General features: G+C 48.6%; 1 long non-coding RNA gene and 1 pseudogene across 1 annotated transcript in view; one reads left to right on the forward strand and one right to left on the reverse strand.

The window, feature by feature from the left end:
- LOC146763208 (uncharacterized) overlaps nucleotides 1-23,194 on the forward strand; it is a 662,135-nt gene that overhangs the window by 11,309 nt on the left and 627,632 nt on the right. The window lies entirely within an intron of this gene.
- LOC146763209 (uncharacterized) overlaps nucleotides 1-23,194 on the reverse strand; it is a 42,374-nt pseudogene that overhangs the window by 5,762 nt on the left and 13,418 nt on the right.

Consider the following 23,194-nt stretch of genomic DNA (forward strand, 5'->3'; position numbering starts at 1 on the left):
ATGTTGCAGGGTGAGAGGGGGAAGGGGTCTTTCTTTCCGTCACATCCCGAAATCTTCCGTTCGCCTGTCCCTATCTACTACAGTCCGTAAAAACTGTTAGAGCCTTTAAGGGTTTTTTGCTCTGAATTTGTTTCGTTGACAGAGTGAATTGGATTTCTGAATTGAAAATTTTGTGGGCCGGTCTCAAAACAGAAATTTTTCCGGTGTAGCTGTCCAGTGCAAACTGCAATGATTCATTCTCTTGCAGCAGGTGTTCCAACATTGCCTTTGTGAATTGGCCCGATTCCAATTTCAAAGGAATGTGGATGTGATCAAAGTCACACCCCGCCAGCTCCCGAATCCGCGTTCTCGCTTTGCGGATTAGCTCTGCCACCAGCTCTTGTGGCCGTGTCAACCTTTTGGATCGTGAATGACTCAGGATTACCCACTCTATGATGGAGAGTGGGTCCCTTTTGTCCTGATCCTTGCCCTTTCCTAGGGTGTCTGCCCATTGGAAGATGACACCGTGGAGGTGTGGCAGTCTGCCCAATATGATGAATCTGAAGGGCAGGCCCGGATCGTACCTGTGGGCCTGCCTGGCAGACATTGCCTCCTGAACCTTCTGCAAAGCAGCTTTGGCCTCTGGAGTGAGTTCCCTGGGAGAACTAGGCTCTTCCCCCCCTTTCAATAAATTGAAAAGAGGGGCTAGGTCTTCGTTGTTAATACCTAACCAGGGTCTCACCCAATTTAAAGACCCACACAGCTGCTGCACGTCGGCTAGAGTCCTAATTGAATTTTTTATGGCCAATTTCTGCGGAACAATGGTCTGCTTGTTTATCTCCAAACCCAGGTACTTCCAAGGTGGCATTTTTTGAATCTTGTCCTCTCGCAGCTCGAACCCTACAGCAACCAACGCACTGGTTGTCAGTTCAAGCGCGTGTGTAAGTAGATCTCTGTTGGGGGCACAAATAAGGATATCATCCATGTAATGCTGGATGATCACGCCCTCGGTGGCTGCACGCACAGGGGACAGCAATGAAGAGACGTACCACTGGCAGATGGTTGGGCTGACTTTCATGCCTTGGGGAAGAACTTTCCAGTGGTATCTCTCCATTGGGGCTTCTCGGTTGATGGAAGGAACCGAGAAGGCGAACCGTGGCGCGTCATCAGGGTGTAGGGGAATTTGGAAAAAACAATTTTTGATGTCAATGACAGACAATTCCCAATTTTCTGGTAACATCGTGGGGGACGGCATCCCTGGCTGGAGAGGACCCATGTCTTCTATGATGTTGTTGATGGCACGAAGGTCATGGAGGAGGCGCCACTCGTCTTTGCCAGGTTTTTTCAGGACAAAGATGGGGGAATTCCAGGGGGATGTTGTTTCCTGGATATTCCTTTTGGCGAGTTGCTCCTTCACGAGCTCCCGAAGCGCTTTTAATTTCTGTTTATTGAGCGGCCACTGCTCTACCCACACTGGTGTATCTGTGAGCCAATTAAATTTCCGGGTAGGACGCTCCTCAGTGACCGCTGCCCGAAAAACCTGAGGGGTCGGGATGTCAATTGTGACCCCCCACTGGGCCATCAGGTCTCTCCCCCACAAGGGTTCCGTGTAATCTAATATGAACGGGCATAAATAGGCCGATTGCCCGTTCGGCCCCTCAAATTTTACGATGTTTTTTGATTGTTTAGCCAATTGAGAACCCTCTACGCCTTGAATTTTTCCTGCCACGTTTTGCAATTCCCAGCGTGATGGCCAATCCCGTGAAGGAATGACTGTCACGTCTGCCCCTGTATCCAGGAGACCGCTTAGGTGTTTGTACTCTCCATCCTTCCACATATAGCAGGAGAGCTTTGGTCTTTCCTTCCCTATGACCTGGGCCTGGCACACCTGGTAGCTCTTCTTCGCTGTTTTCTTCCATAGATCCTCAGGGTGTGCCGGAGGCCCAGATGCTGGAATGGCCTGCGCGATGATTTGGCCCTTGGGAAGGAAGACCGGAGGATGGGGGCAGTGCAGCCACACCACTAATTGCTTGGTGTTCCTGGATGTCAGGGATGGTGCAATGGTGACTTCGAGAGGCGTGAATTTTGTGTCCCCAAGAACGATATACTTACTGTGGAGGTTCTTCCAGGTTCCCGGATCCTCTGTATCGACGGCGATGGAGTGCCAGTCGCTGTCCCTTAGATGTAGAGCCTCGGTCAGGGCCAACCTATATGGGGAGAAATCAGATGGGGTGTTAAGTACCGGCTTGGGCTGGTTCGGGCCTCGACCCAGCCAAGCGGTGGGAATGAAATCCACATCCTCCCTCATATAGGTTGGTTCGTCAGCTATAGTCCGGTGTGTCAAGTCCAGTGAAATGTCCTCAGGTGGGCATTGCAGGTAGTCGTCTCTCCCCTCCTCTGATGTTATAGAGCCCACCATATTTATGTCGTTGCGCAGGGAGGGACCGCGCTGATGACTCAGTTTTTTTGTTTTCCCCCCGAGTTGGGGGCACTCTTTTCTTGTCGCTTCTGTTTAAACCTAAAAAACTCGTCCCTCAGCGGGCATTGGGAAGCCCAATGTCCCTTCTGCCTACATAGATTGCAGGCCTGATGGTGCTGTTGTCCCCTCGGGGGTGCTCCTGTAGGGCGGCGATCTGGAGAAGGGGTGGCTGGCGGTGTCACGGCTTCAACGAAGGCTACACTCTTAGTAGGTGGTTTAGGAGTCCTTGGAGTGTCCCCAGCAGGAACCGTCACCTTTCGCACGCAGACCTGAAGCATACTTTGAAGGGTAGGCTCAGGATCCAGGGGCAGGCTGAGGATGGCTTGCCGGCACGCGTCGTTAGCGTTCTGCCTCGCAACTGTGGCAAGCATCCCCTCTCGCAGCCTCTCGTCCGGGACCTGAGCCTCCATCGCGTGATGCAAGCGATCCACGAACGCGACAAAAGGTTCTAGGGGTTCCTGCTTTAGGGACAAGAAGTTAATAACCATACCGCTGGGTCTTAACTTAAAAAACGCCTTTTCTGCCGCCCTAGTGCTGACTTGCAGCGCCTCTCTGGGGATTTTTTCTGCCTGCTTGGTCCCCATTTTCCAATCCTCCTCCCCGCACAAGTGGTCTAGCGATATTACAGCCCCATCCTCATCCCTAGAGCTATCTGCATTGGCCCAGAGGTCAGGTAACACCTCTCTGATCTCCCGCTTCCACTCGGACTCCCAGATGAGGAATTCTCCGTGGGTAATTAAACAGGAGAAGAGAGTTCGAATGTCCGCGGGGACATATTCTTTGGAGGAAAGGGTTGCTTTTAATAAGCCTCGGAAGTATTCACTTTCCATCCCAAACTCCTTCTTGGCCTTGCAGAGCTCTTTGATGGTCTGCTGGGGGATGGGGGACCACTGTGCAAGGGGCCTACCCCCCCGCCGCGGGGTACAGGTGACAGGTGCGGCCGAGAAGGTAGGCAGGGATTGGGGTGGATCGGGGTTCCCACGCTCCCCCCCCCCGGAACCGAAAGCGTGGGAACTGGAAGTGGGGTCGTGGGAACTAGGGGACGAGGCGTGGTCTGGAGCAGGGGGAGTGGTATGGTGGGGACTCCCCTCCCCGGGGGTGGAGCTGAGGGGTGGGGTGTTGAATAATTCAATGGAGGGGGAGTTGACGGGGGGTGGAGGAGGGAGGTGGGCGGAGAAATCCGGGGAGCAGAAGGGGTTGGTCTGTCGGAAGGGATTATGGGAGGGGGGAGGACAGGGATCATGGGAAGAAGGAGCACAAGTGGCGGGAAAAGCCACGCGGTCACCGCCATCTTGTGTCCTGGGGAAGGGGGGAGAAGGGAAGCCATTTTGTGGGGTTCGGGGATGGTGGATAGGGGATGAGGGATCGTCGGGGGTCTGGGATAACTGAAAACGAACGGAGTCTCTACGGGATGGGGCTGTACAGCGCGGGGAAGAAGGGGAACAGGTAGAAGCAGAGACAGTGCCTGCACCGTCCTGCGGGGAGTCAAGGATATTCTCAGAGGGGCCAGAATCTGCCTGCGGGCAATGCCGGGATGCCTGTCTGATAATACCCGACTTCGGGAGAGAGGGAGAGGAAAGCGGAGTAGGGTTATTCGAACTAACATTCGAACAGGGGATCAGTCTGTCTGCGGCTGGCTGTGGCAGACTTTCGTAGCGATTTTTAATTATATCGCGAATTTGGAGAGCTAAATGGGTGAATTTGGAGAGAGAGAGATCCGACTGTCGCACGATCTTTTTCCCTACCTGGTCCCAAAAGGGGGCTTGGTATAATTTAGCTGCCGAAATGTCAGGGAAGGTCTGCGACAACCACTGAACAAACTTCTTAACTTCAGATTTTTTAACCTTAATTCCCCCCACTAAAAGGATACCCACAACTTGGGAATAAATGCTCTTCTGCAGCACGGACAGCTTTGCCCCCATGGCTGTTAGATGTTAAATCATGCCGCAGCGCCTACGATTGGGAAAACACGAACGAAAAACAAAAGACCACGCTTCCGGCTTTGCCGCAGTCCTTAAGCTTCCCGCCCGGGAAGGGAAGCACCAAAACCAGGAATTTTTTCCCCGAACCCCGGGGAAAAAGAAACCCACCAAAAAGGGATCCTTTCCCTAAACCCTAGGGGAAAGGAACCAACCAAAAAAGGACCGGGAAAGCCCCAGGGGCCCCTATACTCACAAACCAAAGGGGTCCGAGAGGGAAGGGTGGAAAAGAAAATCCAATCGTAGAACTCCTCCGCGAGAGGACCGACTCCGGAGGTGCGTTCCGGAGCTGCCGGTCCTGTCCCCGAGAGTGCCACCCACTAGAACGTGGGTCTGCTGCTACCGGGGTAGCTGACGGCCAGGGAGGACGATTCTTCGGGTCCGCACGACCCTACAATCCTCAAACGAGGGGTCCAACGCCGTAAAAACAGGGCCGCTCGTTGGGCGCCAGCTGCCGCGCTCCCGCCCCAGATCCCTGTTCTCAGCCCCGGCTCCTGGGGCGAGGGCGGGCAATTGAGGCACCCTCCGCCGCTCCCAGCTGGGGTTTGGAGAGTGCCTTTGTGGGTTCCGGGCAGCGCTAGCAAGCCTCGTGGTGGTAAATGAAGAGCGGATCCTGCTGGGGGCTAAGTCCAAGTTTATTGTAGCCCAATGGGGCCAAATATCCTAGAATGGTGCCAGCCAACAGGAACAAGCACAAGGTGCTTGCACTGGCTTATAAACTGTAAGGGAGGGGTAACCGACGACTGATGGGGATAGGGATAGGGAGTGGCTCCGGGATGGGGTGATACAACGTGGTCCAATGGGGGAAGGATATGGGGGGAGCCCCAGGTCCTCGCCCAATCACCCGGTGCCCTGAGTAGAAGCTTCTGGATGGATGGGAAGGGGCACCGAGTGATAGACAAGGCACCCGGGGGGGGTAAAGGGGAGGACTGCGTCTCTTCCAGGGTGATGGACAGCCACTGGAGAGGCGGGAAGGGAGGACAAGGCGGGAAAACTGGGGACAAACCAAGTTGCACACGGGGGTACAAAGGAATAAACCGATACATAATATAGGGATAATAAAACATACAAATAACGCAACTCCACACCCTGGCTCACTGCCCGCTTCGGCTCTGCCTGTCCCGCTCCCAGCGCTTGTCAGGGACACTGCTCCGCCGCCCGCAGCCTCTGTGCCCGTCCTGCTGCTCACGGCTGCCCGGCCAGCCCCGGCCCCTGTCCCATTCAGCTGCTTCGCCTGCCGGGCTCCCATCGGTCCCGCCCGTCCCATCTGTTATAAATGAGAATTTATTGAGCCAGATTAAAAATAAAAAATAATTTTATTAGCGGTCAAATGCGGTGGTGTGTTTTTCTTTCATTTGATATTTGTTTAATATCTGTTTCCCCCCCCCCCATCTCCAAGTGGTCAATCCTCCCTTTCCCTGCCCCTTTCCCTAGAACCTTCCCTGTCATTCATTCTAGCCCCCTCCTCAGCTTCCAGATGTTAGTTCTGCCCTAAACTCCTCCCCTGCTATTCCCTCATTGGTTGCTGTTCCTACACCCGTCCTCCTGAGTTCTGTATAAAACCTTTGCTCCCCCGCCCGCCGGGGTCTTGGGGCTCATGGAATAAAACCATCTCGTTCCCCCCCAAGTCCCGTGCCGCCCTCGTCTGTCCCCGCGCGCCACGAACTGAACTGCAGAGCTTGCAGGGGGAAGCGGCCGCCCGTTTCTCTTCCCTCACCGCCCAGCACGGCACGGCTCGGAGTTCCGCGGCGAGGAGCGCATGCCGCGCCACAACATATGGTAGCAGAGGATGGTTCCCTCCTTCGTCTTGTAAAAAAAACGGGCAAATTCGTGGGGGCGCCCGCCTCACAGAAGAAGAAGGAGGGAAGAGGAACATCTACGGCCGTAAAAGCTCTGCCGGATGCTAAGAGGAGCTGAGCGCCGAGCGAAAAACTGACGCTCCGGGACCCTCTTTGTTCTCGCCATCTTCCCGCCCGGAAGCAGCCGCGCTGCACGGGCAGCCGGGCTGCAGAGCTTTTTGGCGGGCAGACTTACCCGAAGAACAGAGAGAGCGGTTTTGGCAGCGGCTCGGGGGAGCCTGAAGAGGGACTGACCGAGAAGAGGTTCCTCGGTCAGCAGCTGCAGCGAGACCACCGGAGGCTGATAGTGGCCGAAACCAAGGCTTCAGGGACGAGTCTTGGTTTAACAGGAACACCCAGGCTTCCGGAAGGGCCAAAACCGGGAAGGAACATCCCCAGTTTTTAGCGCGACTTTTCCATCGAGTCGAAGAGAAGATTCAAGCCATCTCCGTCCGAGCCTGCAAGGTAAGGTAGGCTACACGGGGTGGGGGTCGCCCCGACGGACGGCTGAGTCTGCCGCTTTTTTTTTCTCGCGTTTTAACCCCCGTCTGCGCTCAGACTAGGGCTGTAGCCGTGCATGTCCCTGGCAAGCGGGTGGGTTTTCTTTTTCTGGGGGAAGCTAGCACTGAGTGCTATCCTTCGCCTAGTCTTCTGTGGGGACCTAGATTAGATCGCTTTTTCTTCTCCTCGAAAAAGTTGTCTTCTCTATCCTCCCCTCTCCATTCTGGGCTGGACGGAGGGGGTAAAAAAGACACCAGTAGGGAACAGCTAAGAGGGCGACACGTTAGCTATAGGAGTGTTGTTAAAAGGGGCCCTTTACACCCACGCATTGCGCCGACATCCAGCTGCGTCGGGCGGCCCCCCCCCCCCCTCCTATAAATTTCCCCTTTTTGCTTCTGTGAAGCTCCCTATGCCCCCATCCCCTCAGACTTTCCTAAAACCCTTTCCTATCCTCCCTTGGGGATTGCTGTGGCCGAGCCGCCCCAAGTGCCCTGCCGGACACTGCTCAGGCCAAGTGCGAACCCTCTTTCCCGCCTTGACCCTTCTTTTCCGCCCCTGGCTTCCCGCCAGTCCCATTTCTCTCCCAATAGCCCTGCACCATCCCTGCACGAGGCTAGTCCCTATTGGGGGAGGCAGGGTTGGATATTCCCCCATCCTTCTTCGGGGTCATCCTCCGGGGGGAGGGTCGGGAGGGATCTTCTTCCGAGGAAATGGAGCCGGAACCCGGGACTGAGGATCCGTCATTTTGTCTTCCCCCTGAAATGGCGGCGCCCCGGTCCACCCCTTACCGATACCCCCTGTTAATCATGGCAATCACTAATTAAGTGATTGTCTGATTCCCCTATCCTATTCCTTACTATACCCTACCCAATATTCCTTTTTATTTAACTACAAATTCCTCTTTTTGCTTTTGATTATTTTTGAATAATCTGTTTGTTGAGTTATATTTTATAGAAAAAAATATCATCCCAGTTAATTAATACTTAAGATATTATGCCCACCTCGCAAACAAACATTCAGATTAAACAAACCACATCGCTGTCCGCTGACTCTGTTTTAAGACAAGCGCCGTTATCCGCTGACTCTGCTTTAAGAATTTAAGAAGCTAAACATCGCAAGCGCCGCGACGAAGCAAATTCTAAATCAGATGAAGTCACAAATCCTGCTGTGCTTTGTACCCTTAATTTGGACTTTCATTTAGGACAATTTTATATATTCCAGATGAAGTTTTTATATGTTTCATATGTTATAATCACAATTAGTTTATCATTTTTTAATGTCTTTCAATTTATGTTTTTTTAATAATATGTAATGTTACAATTTGATTTTATATTAAGTTGTTTTGTTGTAATTATAATTAATTCAGTCTTTTCTGATATTTTTTAACTTAAAGACTGTGTTTAACCATTATTGCTACAGAAATCACTCAGCTAGTGTATCACTTCAGGCTTGCTGCATTGCTGCGAAGTTTAAAAATTTATTAGTTATATTTAGTTGATCTTTTATTAATTCCATTTAATTATTTTATTTAAATTAGATAGTTGTGATTTTAATCATTCTAATTAAATTTTTTATTTTAATTTCTGTCAATTATTTCATTCTATTTCAATAGTTTCAATTATTTGTATTGTTCTAGATTGTTACTCAGAACAGCAAAACAGCAAGTTTTGTACAGTCTTGTGTCTAATTTAGGATGTTACTACTCTTCCTGCCCTATAAATGCAATAATGTGTCTTTCATGTCCTTTAAATAATTTACAATGTTATCATATGATTTTATATTATTTGCATGTTTTATTAATTTGCTTAAACCACAAAATTCTCCTTCTTTTTGTAAAGGAAAAGAGGGAGATGCGGTGGTGTGTTTTTCTTTCATTTGATATTTGTTTAATATCTGTTTCCCCCCCCCCATCTCCAAGTGGTCAATCCTCCCTTTCCCTGCCCATTTCCCTAGAACCTTCCCTGTCATTCATTCTAGCCCCCTCCTCAGCTTCCAGATGTTAGTTCTGCCCTAAACTCCTCCCCTGCTATTCCATCATTGGTTGCTGTTCCTACACCCGTCCTCCTGAGTTCTGTATAAAACCTTTGCCCCCCCGCCCGCCGGGGTCTTGGGGCTCATGGAATAAAACCATCTCGTTCCCCCCCAAGTCCCGTGCCGCCCTCGTCTGTCCCCGCGCGCCACGAACTGAACTGCAGAGCTTGCAGGGGGAAGCGGCCGCCCGTTTCTCTTCCCTCACCGCCCAGCACGGCACGGCTCGGAGTGCCGCGGCGAGGAGCGCATGCCGCGCCACAACAGCCAAATTCTATCTAGCCAGCCACATGGAAAGAACAGAGCCGAGCTCGGGATCGGCCCTGGGTGTGTAACAAGGAGTCAGCCTCAGTAGAGGTCTTCCCCTATGCCCACACCCCTCTATCCTGGCACAAGCGGTTTTTATAGGGAAAATTCCGCCTGAGGCCAAGATTTTAGCAATCAGTCCTTTCTTCTATTCATAGTCCATAGGTTAATAATATTTTCTTTTTTAGGGTGATGAGGAGAAATAATTCAATGTCCGGAGTAGGTGAATTCTTGATGAGATTTTACGGGAAGGCTGCATTCACATGGATCTGTCTGAGGATTTCCATGATATCCATCTTGGGCCATTCATGCGACAATCAGCACCGATGATCGTGATGATCAACACCTGGAGCCCAGACATGGCCCATCTCCTGGCCGAGCCACATCCTTTTACTTGTAAATCAGTTTCCAATATACACCCAGTCTCGCCTGCAAGGGGTGGGGAACTAATACAACAGGCATGATCTAACAAATATCTAATATTACATATTTCATACAAGGGATGGCGCGAATTATATTTTACTGCACATAACAATCCCCCGCCTTCTATATTAACCCATTAATTCGTGCCCTAATTTCTACCTCTATTCACTCTCAAGGTAGTGCATTGACTACCCTGAGACTGGCTTTTAGTCTACATTTGGAATATCTTGGTAAATTTTGTAGTTTTGTTCTTTTCTCTTTATTCGCCTTTCAAATTTTGCTAGAGCTTCAGTTGCCCTGCTGTGAGGAATTTCTTCTCTCAGTGTCATTAGTTTTGGTATTTGATTTGTTTTTCCAAGGGCAGCTTCTGGGTCTGTGGGTAAAGCTGCTATTTGCATCCCCTGTACCACCGAATGGATGAGTCTTATAAAACAGGGGATGAGACAGGGTAGGAATATGACTCCTGCTATTGAACATAAAATGAAGAAAATTATTTTCTTCCACCAAGCCCCATCAAACAAATGATCCCACCATGATGCCTGGAGAAGTGAGTTCCACTTTTGTACTGGAACATGGGCTATTTGTTTAATTTTTGTGGCTAGATTTCTAATGGTTTTTCCATAATCTATTTCTACACAGCACTGAGATTCATTAAATTTTCCACACACACCTCCTTTTCTAGCTAGTAAGTAATCAAGGGCTATCCTAGTTTGATATACAAAAGTCCTCATTTGAGAGTGTTGCTGGGATAATAATTCAAGAGCACCTGAAGTGTGATTGGATACAATCTCCACTACAGACTGCAACTTTATTAAGCGATTTAATAAATAGATGGGGGTTTGGTATCCCCACGACCCATCCAGTACAGTTACATTCATTATAAACCGGAATTGAGATTTCCCTGTGCTCTTTTGATGCAGTTGATGAGCTGACTGTCCGTTTTCACGGTATGTTTTTGATTTCCCCTTTAATTTGTATACCCCCTGTTGAGTGTTTGTCTCAAGACACGGTTAATTAGGCTTACCCTTGCTGCAGTTCCATGAGGTGAGGGGTAACTCCTCTGGGTATTTGCCTCCAAGTTCCCCCTTGAGGCACGTGGCTAGGCTTAGGCTCACCAGGATTACTCCCACTGCTAGGATCTCTCTGCCATTCCCAGCGCCCACTGGGTTGCTTCCAGCAGCAGGGCAAACCATCTTCTTGGCAGCAGGAATCTTCGTCTGTGGTTTCATGCTCAGGCAGAGCTGCAGACCTGTTTAGAAATGCCTCCCGGGTGTAGTTCAGCAGAGCCTGCGCGTTGTTCAACCTATGACACTCAGCAATAATAATTTTAGTTTTGCAAGTAATTTCTCCCTTAATCCGTTCTAATATGGGAAGACACTAGATTATTGAATTTAATTGAAACAATCCCAGCCTTGTGGCTATTACCAGAAAACGGTTAGTCAGGTCTAACTCCTGCTCAAAGCACTCTCACACAACCCACTTAGTTTGAGCAGTCTAAACTTTACAACAGTATTCATAGGGGAAACATATAAAAGGATAATATTTACACTCTGGCACAGAAAGTTTGATTGAGATGTTTTCAGTCATTTACTTTGCCGGTGCAGGGTTATCTTCATAACTACAGGGCGGGAGGTGATTTTTCACTCTGGTGCCTGATCCTGGAGTTCGACTTTCTTTATCTTTGATGCGTGTGTCCACCCATTTTCTGCAGTTCGTATAGCAGTATGGCTCCTTTTCCCGCGTGTGTTTAGCAGACCCCTTTCTTCCCAGATTTTTCCAAAGGTGTGTACTACCCCAAATGCATATTTGGAGTCAGTGAAAATTGTTCTCTTTTTCCCTTTAAGTCCCAGCAGAGCCCTGTATACTGCATACAGCTCACAGGCCTGAGCCGACCACTCTGCACTCAGGGGCCCGTATTCTACCACCCTTCTTCGAGTTCTTCCTCTTCCAAATCTGGTCCTATTTTGGTCTGTAATTCTACTATCTCAGCACAGTAATGGAGGGGGTCCACTGGGACCGCCCCAAACAGGAATTGGGCAGGATTTTGTGCCGGGGTAGTCTTTAGCTCCAGGTCCTCGGAGTGGATTAGAATGGCTTCATATTTCAGAAGCCTGGCTTCTGTCAGCCACTTGTCAGCTTTTTGCTGCAAGATGCTTCTTACATTATGGGGGGAGTAGATGGTTAATGAATCCCCGAACGTTACCTTTTTGCCTTTTACTAATATTGCCACTGCCACAATTGCTTGTAAGCAGGTGGGCCAGCCCCTGCTGACAGGGTCCAGGAGCTTGGATAGATATCAGACTGGTTTCTTGGCCCCTGCCCAGTCCTGGGTCAGAACCCCGTGGGCAGTGTGGTTACTAACATCCACAAAGAGCTGAAAGGGCCTTTTTATGTCAGGGAGACTTAGTACTGGAGCTGCTATGAGGGTTTCTTTTAATCTTTGGTAACTCTCTTCATCTTTTTCAGTCCACTTAAGTCTGTCCGTGGTAAGTTTGTTATATAAAAACCTTACCTTTTCACTGTATCCTTCGATCCATTGTCTGCAAAAGCCCAAAAGTCCCAGCAATTGCCTGATTTCTCTTTTTGTCTTAGGAGAGGGTAATGCAATTTTCCTGCCACCCGGTCTGGATCTAGTTTCTTTTTCCTTTTTGTCAACCAGTGCCCTAAATATTTTACTTCAGGTTCAGTGAATTGTAATTTAGACTTTGAAACTTTCAACCCTTGTCCTCCCAGGAAGTTTAATAAAGCTATGGTTCCAGCCCTGACTTCTTCCTCCTTAGAGCCACCTACTAATAAGTCATCTACATATTGTAATAGTTTGGTCCCAGGAACTGGCACAAATTCACTGAGCACCCTTTCAAGGGCCTGACCGAAAAGATTTGGTGAGTCTACAAACCCTTGAGGGAGGGAAGTCCATCTTAGTTGTTGTTTTCTGTGGGTGTCCGGGTCCTCTCATTGGAAGGCAAAATAATCACGGCTTTCCTCAGCTAGAGGACAAGTCCAGAAGGCATCTTTTAGGTTGATCACACTATATCATTTATCATTTGGGAACACATTGTTTAGCAATGTATATGGATTAGAGACAGTGGGAAATAGGGTTTTGTTCTTTGATTTACTGCTCTTAAGTCTTGTACTAGCCGATAATTACCATCTGATTTTTGAACTGCCAAGATAGGTGTATTATGTCTTGACATGCAAGGCTCCAAGGTGCCCCTTTTTATTAAATCTTCAATTATTGGTTTCAATCCTTTTCTTCTCTCTGGAGGGATGGGATATTGCTTCACCCTTATGGGGTCTTCTGGTCTCTCAATTTCAATGTGGATTGGTTCTATGTCTAATTTTCCAGCTTCCCCAGGAGTGTGCCAGACTCTGGGATCAATTTTATTTTCATCCTCAGTAGTTAGGTTGTATAAACTTACCATGAGTTGTGAGTCTTTTGCAATTATACTTATTCCTAATATTACCATTAAATCCCTACCCAGTAAATTGTATTCTGTTTTTCACACTAATAAAATACCCCCAACACAGATTTTATTATCAGATTCTATTTCTACATTTTTTAGGACAGGGACTTGAAAAGGTTCTCCTTTTGCCCCGATCACAGTCATAAAATCTTTACTCTTGATACATCTGTTGGACTGTGGTTCTTGAATAAACTAAAAAGAGTTATAGTAAGAGCATTTAGGGGCGCTTACATGTTTTGTCCTTTGTCCTGGCTTCCATGGGGGGCTTTTGAGGTAGCGGCCGGTTTTCCCATTTTTTGGGCGGTTTTACATTCCCTGTATGGTAATGTTTACAAACCTGATGACTCTGTGAGCGGCTGGGACTCTCTTAAAGGTATAGATTAGGTTTGTTCTTTTCTTTATCGCTGCCCTCTGTGTTTTTTCTTCTCATCTTACACTGAATTCTACTGGCGGGAGGAGATGTGGGGTTTTTTTCAGTGAGAAGTGTGTATGTGTGTGTGTGTCTGTGTGTCCCCCCCGTTGTGTGAGATGAGGGGGGGGGGGGGGGGGGGGTTTAGAAGGTCTTGTTATAAATTGAGGCGAATAACTTGATTCAGCCTTTTAAGATCAATTAATAATTTTATTAATTACAGCAAGCGATAGCAAGCAAACAGCGCTGGTTGCAGCTGTGGAGTCTGTGCTCTGCCAAAAGCTGACAACCTTTCCTTCTCTTCAGTCCCTTTTTATCCAGCACAAGTGGGGGTGATGGGTTTCCTTCCGCTGCGGTTATCAGTTCCAGCCAGTCCTGCAAGATCTTTCACAATCTTTGTTTGCGGTTACCAGCCTTGCCCAAGCCTGCAAATTCCATGCCCCGACCCCCCCCCCCCCCCTTTTATCCTAACTTCATACTTTTGATGAATAAACAAGTCAATGCAGTTTTTCACATTAATGTGTTTTTAATCGTGTAAGTGCGTAGTGTATAAAAGAAGTGAACAAGTGAGTGTACCTGCGGCACGGGGGGGAGAAGTTCTACTTGTTTCTGAAGCAACTGTTATGTGTAATAAATATATAATTTGCCCCATTCCTTGTATGAAATATGTAATATTGGATACTTATTAAATCATGCCCGTCGTATTAGTTTCCTCCCCCCCCCCTTGCAGGCGATACTGGATGTATATTAGAAACTGATTTACAAGTAAAAGGATGTGGCTTGGCCAGGAGATGGGCCATGTCTGGGCTCCAGGTGTTGATCATCACGATCATCTGTGCTGATCGTCCGAGATGGATATTAAGATAAGTGGAAAATAATTTGTTCACTGTGATATACTCGCTTACCTTGGTTTGCATAAGAATGTACTAGTGTGTCTTTGAAATGCTTATTTGCTTACAAGGTGATAAGGAGGTTGAGATTAGAGTCCTGGGTGTGTATATCTGGTCTGCTTGCTGTATCTCAAAAGAAGAGACTTAGAAGCTATCACAACGACCAGACTCAGACTACATCTGGAGAGTCACGCCTGCAAGGAGAAGGGGGGGGATAAAAGGAAGGTTGGGACAGAACATTTTTGCGCGCCGTTGGTGGAGCAGGAGACTCCCCGGCCGCCCAGCGCTGGATTTTGCCTGCCTTACTCGCTTGCTAATTTTAAATAAAATTGCTTTATTGAATTAAGACACTTCAAATTGCCGTGTCACAATTTATAACAATTTGGTGCCGTGACTCGGATGGAGAAGTAGATCAGTCGCTACGGGACGATCGGGAGGCGCCCCGCCCTTATGGCGGCCCGGCTGCCCCAGGCTTTCTGATCACTCTCCACCGACGAACCTAAATTGAATAACGGGCAAAGGAGAACCGGTTACCCCTGTAATCTTTGTGCACGAAGAACCAGCGAAGACGCAGGACGCGTGAGTATAGGCCGGTTTCCCGCTCGGTTTGGGGTGGTTTTCCCGGAGTGCTGTGTGTGAGAGGTCTCGTGGAGACCAAGTGAGTGCGGGCTCTGTATTAGTGCGTTTTCCATTCCCCGCGAGGGGCTGGGCCACGAACCAGGGGAGCACGTGTGTGAGAAACTGAGTGCACTCCGGAAGATGGGACAGAGGAAAAGCAAGCCCTCTGGTCCCATGGGAGAGGGGACCCATGCTAAACTTCCCCAGATTCCCAAGCCCCTTGGGTTTGATGATAATTAATTGGGATGCTTTCCCATCTAGAAAAGGGAAAGACAAAGTTAAAATGATACATTATTGTATGGAAGTGTGCGGGAAGGGCCTAACCCTAATTCCCATGCAAGGAATGTAGAACAAAGGGAGAATCGGGAGCAGAGTTATATTTCTAGGGAAGGAAAAGGAAGAGGTCGTGAAATTGTCTGCTTCTACTGTGGAAAGAAGGGAGATATGAAGAGGGGATGCAAACAACGGATAGCGGATGAGAATGCCTTTAAGGAAGATTAGGGGTGTCAAGGGCTCTATTTGTTGGGGAAGAAACATCATAAGGAGCCCTTGGTAAAGCTTAAAGTAAGACCCCAACAACAAGAGATGGAATTTTTAGTGGATACCGGGGCTGAAAGATCCACGGTGCAAGCCTTGCCGCTTGGATGTAAAAAGTCATCTGACACTGTACATGTAATTGGGGCAAAAGGAGAGCCCTTTGAGGTATCTGTTATCAAGGATGTGATGGTAGAAACTGATTCCAAATTTGGTATAGGTTCTTTACTACTGGTACCTGAAGCAGATTACAATTTATTAGGGAGAGATCTGATAATAGAATTGGGTATTAATTTAGAAGTTGTAAATAAAGAATTACAGATAAAGCTCTGCCCTTTAAGGGTGGAGGATGAAAAGAAAATTAATCCTGAGGTGTGGTATACCCCGGAAACGGTGGGGAAATTGCAGATTAAGCCTTTCTCAGTGGAAATGAGTGATTCTGGCAAACCCGTAAGAATAAAACAATACCCTATCCCTAGGGAGGGAAAATTAGGACTAAAACCTGAAATAGATAGGTTATTGGAAAAAGGGCTTTTAGAGCCCTGTATGTCTCCCTTCAATACTCCCATCCTGCCTGTAAAGAAGTCAGATGGGTCCTACAGATTGGTGCACGATTTAAGAGAAACAAATAAGAGGACTTTGGCCCGGTTTCCAGTAGTTGCAAATCCATAAAAAGATTTAAAGGTAATTGAATCCGGACCACTAAGTAACTCCTGGTCTGCACAAGCTTGTGAATTATATGCAGTACTCAGGGCTTTAAGGTTATTAAAAGGAAAAAATTAGAACAATATACACAGACTCTAAATATGCATATGGGATAGTGCACACATTTGGAAAATTTGGGAAGAAAGGGGACTTATAAACTCACAGGGAAAAGATCTAATTCATCAAGAGCTAATTGTCCAAGTTTTAAATGCCTTAAGGGGCCCGGCTCAAATTGCTGTGGTCCACTTAAGGGGACACCAGAGAGGATTGGACTTTAGAAACAGGGGAAATAATTTAGCTGACCAAGAAGCCAAGAAAGCAGCCCTACGAACTCAGGGGGACACGGGGCAGAGCGACACTGTATCTGTGGACTCCCCCAAAGAAAAATGGCAAATATATAGTTTTACCACTCAAGAAAAGGAAAAATTACAAAAGATGGGAATTGAGGAGGGGTCTGAAGGGCAATGGAAGCTCCCAGATGGGAGAACTGTTTTACCTAAAAGCAAGGCCTCAGAAATTTTGCAAAGATTGCATGACCAGACTCATTGGGGAACTCAGGCATTAGTAGATCAATTTGCCACTAAATATATGAGTATTGGAATCTATGATTTAGTTAAAAGAGTAGTGGGAGATTGTCTGATCTGTCAAAAAGTAAACAGAAAACATCTTAGGGAAAGGCCCATGGGAGGAAGGGAATTAGCTCACAGGCCTTTTGCCAAAATAAAAATAGACTTCACTGAATTGCCTAAAGTGGGTAGATATAAATATTTGTTAGTAATAGTAGATCATCTCACCCATTTTGTAGAAGCTTACCCCACTACTCGGACTACTGCTCAGACAGTGGTCAGAATATTATTAGAAGAAATAATCCCTAGATATGGGATAGTAAAAACAATAGATTCTGATAGGGGACCCCACATGCCATATGATTTGGAGGAACCCCAAGACCACCCCCAGTTGAAGGACTATAAAATAACCTCATATATTATTGCATTAATGAAACACTGCAATGAACTTTGAGAAAAAAGAATCATTACGCAAAGACCCCCTTTAGATTTAAAAATACATAAAATGCACCCAGGAGACTATGTGTTAATAAAATCCTGGAAAGAATCTACACTAACCCCACAATGGGAAGGTCCTTATCTTGTGTTACACACTACAGAAACTGCAATTCGGACTGCAGAAAGAGGATGGACACATGCCAGTCGAGTAAAAGGACCAGTTAACAACACTGTGTGGCAAGTAACCAGTCCTCCCGGGAACCTGAAATTGAAGTTACAGAGAAACTAATGGACTCTTATCAGATTGAATACACATCAGACTTACATTACTTAGATAGTGGGCTAATTAGTAATTCAAGTGTTAGAGTAAAGTGTAAAAATCAAAATTGTAATTGCTATCCTTTTGTATGCTATATCTGTAAAGTGTGTGGGGAACGGTGGTGGTCACATTGCAACAGAGGGTATCCTCCACGAGGAACTTGCAATTCCTGTTGGAACGTACAAAGAGAGATTACAGCTTGGGTACTGACCTGTAAAGTGACTAGAGGGGAAATCCAATTGGAATCTAAAGAGTGGTGGGAAATTTTCTCAAATTACTGCTACCATACAAACGAGCCGAGCCCATTTGTGGCAGAGATCATAGAAGGCCTTTGTAAGTGTCCTGGGTTGTAAGATAAGCTTGTATTCCATTTGCCATCTGTCGAAGGCGAACCGGTTGGACAGGTTTTTGTTATCTCTCTCAGAGACAATGGTTTGTCCTGTAGAGGCAATGGTTTGTTTATACACCATTGACTGATTCAATGAAGGGCTGAAAAAATGTAACACCGTGAGGGGTCCCACCCAGAGGGGGGAAGCAGCTCTCTCTCTTCTTCGCGGGACTCCGAGAGAAGCAGCTCTCTCTCTCTCTGCGCGGGATTCCCGGGGAAAGCAGCTCTCTCTCGCTCTCTCTTCGGCGGCACTCGCAGCGAAGCAGCCGGCGCGCAGAGGCGACGGCAGCGGAGCTCAGAGGCAACCCCGGCGCAGAGGAAGACCGGCCCCTACTGCCACCAGATCTTCAGAGGAAAATTATACCCTTCTAAAGATCACCACTTCAGCTGCAACTCATCAACTATTGCAAGGGAAAGCAATTGTCCCAGCAAAACTGATACTGGCATTCCTCAGGTTCTAGACTTTTTCTTTCACTGGTTTTGTTTGTACCGATTGCATTTGCCTTTTTAAATTGTTGTCTAGTTTTCTCCTAGTAAAGAATTGTTACTCCCACTCCCATATCTTTGCCTGAGAGCCTTTTAATTTAAAGATCCTGGTAATTCAGAGGGAGGGGGGTTTGCCGTTCTCCATTGCACAGGAGGCTTTGCCCTCTTTCACAGACTCCTGTCTTGTCGAACCAAGACAGATTTTGGCGCCCAACGTGGGGCCCGAGGGCATTGAGAGGGAAAAAGAATTAACAGTTCTTAAGTAATTTGGTTTTTTGTTGTGTGTAAAAACATCTTCAGCATCACCATGTGGTCTAGTTTACCTTGGTTTGGGTGGCATGTGATCGTAGCTATACTTTTCCCATTTGCAGACCCTTATCTAAAAATGGGTCCTATAACTAAGGCTACGGTGTCTGTTATCAAGTTTGGCTTCTGGGTTAATTGGGTGAGGAATTCATGGATCTTTAATTTCCTCTGGAAGGCAGGTACATGGATTCATAGCTACCACACGTTAAGTGTATGTTTTTGGGGTTACTTTAATAACGGTACCTACTGCGAGGAAATAGCACCTGGGCAAACTTTCTCTCAACCTTTTAACCATCTTTTTGGGTCTGCTCCACCAGTTCTCAAAGAGTTAAGATCCTTTATAAGTGCTAATGATACCATACAATGGGTGGTGTTGCTGATAGTCCTGTTATATTTAGCATTCAGAGATAAGGGAAGATTAACCTGGATAACTACCCTCACACCTACACCACAGACTCGAGATGCTGCTGCTCCAGAGCCTGACCCTGCCCCACAGCCCACCTCAGAAATGAACCGCCCAGATTGGGTGAGGGTTCTGGTTAAGGAGATACGAGAGATGCTGAAGGAGTGCATTTCCCCAGCTGGTGAGAAACCGGCCCTTTGCCTTGAGGAGGGACAGTCTAATAGTACAGCTGTGGAACCCACTAATGTTACAACTGTCCAGGTTCCAGCTGAACCACAAGGGCAGTCACGGTCAGCAGCAGTGGCCCCGGTAGAAACAAGGAAGTCTAAGGTGAAAGCAGAGCACCCTGCAGATAGGGACAGGAATGGAGGAACCTCACAACCCACAGGGGACCCAGAGATTGCTATCATCACCGAGTCCCTGACGTACGAAAGTCTTCGCAATCTGCATAAAGACATTGTGCGACGAGGGCGTGAGGCTTATGCTACCTGGCTACTCCGGGTTTGGGATCTTATGGGTACAGGCGTGCAGCTGGACGGTGGTGAGGCAAGGAACTTGGGACCCTTGACCCAGGACTCGGGTATAAATCAGGTTTTTGTAAGGGAACCAGGGTCCCTTTCTCTCTGGGAGCGGCTCTTAATGAGTGTCAGGGAGAGGTTTGTCCACAGAGAGAGAATGCAAGAGCACCATCATAGAATGCGCTGGAAGACCCTCGAGGAAGGGATCCAACAGCTGAGGGAAGTGGCAGTATTGGAGGTACTCTTTGGGAGGGATGGACGACACAATGATGACCCTGACAAGGTCAGGTGTACGGGACAAATGCTGTGGAGTCTGGCAAATCTTGGGCCATCTCAATACGCCACCTTCATTGCAACAATCAATGCTGACACCCACCGGGAGACAATAGGTTCTGTTGCCAACAAACTTAGGAATTATGAGAGTATGATTAATGGCCCAATGCAGGCTCATATCTCAGCTGTGATTAAGGAGTTTAAAGAGGAGATGAGGGAGGAGATAAGGAAGGTTAATACAGCACCCGTGAGAGTCACAGGCCCCAGAATCAGCACCCAACAATCCCCAGCTAGAGAGAGAGGGTACACCCCAAGGGCTAATCTGTGGTTCTTTCTGCGTGACCATGGGGAAGACATGGGGAGGTGGGATGGGAAACCCACTTCTGTCCTGGCAGCACGGGTCCGTCAACTCAAGGAGGGAAACTCTAACCGGGGGAGCTCCACCAAAGTGAAGGTAGCCTCAACCTCCCGTGACCAAGCTTGTGGGTACGATCTGTCAGACCCCCTTGAAGGGACCTCTAGTATGTATGCCCAGGGAAGGAATGATAACCAGTGTTAGAGGGGCCCTGTCTCTAGCCAGGGAGAGGCACGGGAAAACCGGATCTTCTGGACAGTGTGGATCCGATGGCCTGGCACATCAGAGCCACAAAAATATGATGCTTTAGTTGATACTGGTGCACAGTGTACTCTGATACCATCGGGACATGTGGGGGCAGAGCCTGTTTCCATTGCTGGTGTGACAGGGGGATCACAACAATTGACTCTGGTGGAAGCTGAGGTGAGCCTGACTGAGAAGGAGTGGAAGAAACACCCTATAGTGACTGGCCCAGATGCTCCGTGTATCCTAGGCATAGACTTCCTCCGGAACGGATATTACAAAGACCCAAAGGGACTCAGGTGGGCTTTTGGAATAGCCGCTGTAGAGGCAGAAGACATTAAGCAATTGAACACCTTGCCTGGACTGTCAGAAAACCCCTCTGCAGTAGGACTCCTAAGGGTGGAAGAACAACGCGTGCCAATTGCGACCTCGACAGTGCACCGCCGGCAGTATCGGACGGATCGAGATGCCGTGATCCCCATCCACAAAATTATTCGGGAGCTGGAGAGCCAAGGGGTGGTCAGCAAAACCCACTCACCCTTCAACAGCCCCATCTGGCCTGTGCGCAAATCTGACAAAGAATGGAGATTGACTGTGGACTATCGTGGCTTAAATGAAGTGACTCCACCGCTGAGCGCTGCTGTGCCGGACATGCTGGAACTCCAGTACGAGCTGGAGTCCAAGGCAGCAAAGTGGTATGCCACCATTGATATTGCTAATGCGTTTTTCTCCATTCCTCTGGCAGCAGAATGCAGGCCTCAGTTCGCTTTCACCTGGAGAGGCGTGCAGTACACCTGGAACCGACTGCCCCAGGGGTGGAAACACAGCCCCACCATCTGCCATGGACTGATCCAGGCTGCACTAGAAAAGGGTGAGGCTCCAGAACACCTGCAATACATTGATGACATCATCGTGTGGGGGAGCACAGCGGCAGAAGTGTTTGAGAAAGGTGAAAAGATCATCCAGATACTACTAGAAGCTGGCTTTGCCATCAAGAAAAGCAAAGTCAAGGGACCTGCCCGAGAGATCCAGTTCCTGGGAGTGAAATGGCAAGATGGACGGCGCCAGATTCCCACTGAGGTCATCAACAAGATCACAGCTATGTCCCCACCAACCAGCAAAAAGGAAACACAAGCTTTCCTGGGTGCCATAGGTTTCTGGAGAATGCACATTCCTGAGTATAGCCAGATTGTGAGCCCTCTTTATCTGGTTACCCGAAAGAAGAATGATTTCCACTGGGGCCCTGAGCAGCAACAAGCCTTCACCCAGATCAAGCAGGAGATCGCTCATGCTGTAGCCCTTGGCCCAGTCAGAACGGGACCAGAGGTCAAGAATGTGCTCTACTCTGCAGCCGGGAACCATGGGTTGTCTTGGAGCCTTTGGCAGAAAGTGCCTGGGGAGACTCGAGGCCGACCACTGGGATTCTGGAGCCGAAGTTACAGAGGGTCTGAAGCCAACTACACTCCCACAGAGAAGAAAATCTTGGCTGCCTTTGAAGGAGTTCAAGCCGCCTCGGAGGTAATTGGCACAGAAACACAACTCCTCCTGGCACCCCGACTACCGGTGCTGGGGTGGATGTTTAAAGGAAAGGTTCCTACTACCCACCATGCCACTGACGCCACATGGAGCAAATGGATTGCCCTCATCACTCAACGCGCCCGTATTGGAAACCTGAATCGCCCTGGGATTTTGGAGATAATTACGAACTGGCCAGAAGGTGAAAACTTTGGTCTCACTGATGATGAGGAGCAGGTACAAGTGGCAAGGGCTGAAGAAGCTCCACCATACAACCAACTACCAGCAGAGGAGACCTGCTACGCTCTTTTCACTGACGGTTCCTGTCGCATCGTAGGGATGAACCGGAAGTGGAAAGCAGCCGTATGGAGCCCCACACGCCAAGTTGCACAAGCTACCGAAGGAGAAGGTGGATCGAGCCAACTCGCCGAACTCAAGGCCGTCCAGCTGGCTCTGGACATTGCTGAAAGGGAGAAGTGGCCAAAGCTCTACCTTTATACTGATTCATGGATGGTAGCCAATGCTCTGTGGGGCTGGCTGGGAAGGTGGAGGAAGGCCAACTGGCAACGTAGAGGAAAGCCAATCTGGGCTGCTGATATATGGAAAGACATTGCCTCTCGGGTGGAAAGGCTGACGGTGAAAGTCCGTCATGTAGATGCCCATGTCCCCAAAAGTCGGGCTAATGAGGAGCACCGAAACAATGAGCAGGTAGATCAGGCAGCAAAAATAGAGGTGTCAAAGATAGACTTAGATTGGCACCATAAGGGGGAGTTGTTCCTGGCTCGATGGGCTCATGATGCCTCAGGTCATCAGGGCAGAGATGCCACCTACAAGTGGGCACGAGACCGAGGGGTGGATCTAACCATGGACAGTGTTTCCCAGGTTATCCATGACTGTGAGACGTGTGCTGCCATCAAACAAGCCAAGAGAGTGAAGCCCCTATGGTATGGTGGGCGGTGGTCCAAGTACAAGTATGGGGAGGCCTGGCAGATTGACTACATCACACTGCCCCAGACACGCCAAGGCAAGCGCTACGTGCTGACCATGGTAGAAGCCACCACTGGATGGCTGGAGACTTTCCCTGTACCTCATGCCACTGCCCGGAACACCATCTTAGGCTTGGAAAAACAAGTCCTGTGGAGACACGGCACCCCTGAGAGAATTGAGTCTGACAACGGCACCCATTTCAAGAACAGCCTTATCAACACCTGGGCCAGAGAACATGGTATCG

Source organism: Lonchura striata, chromosome W, assembly GCF_050655825.1.
Source record: "Lonchura striata isolate lonStrDom1 chromosome W, ASM5065582v1, whole genome shotgun sequence".
Taxonomy (NCBI): Eukaryota; Metazoa; Chordata; class Aves; order Passeriformes; family Estrildidae; genus Lonchura; species Lonchura striata.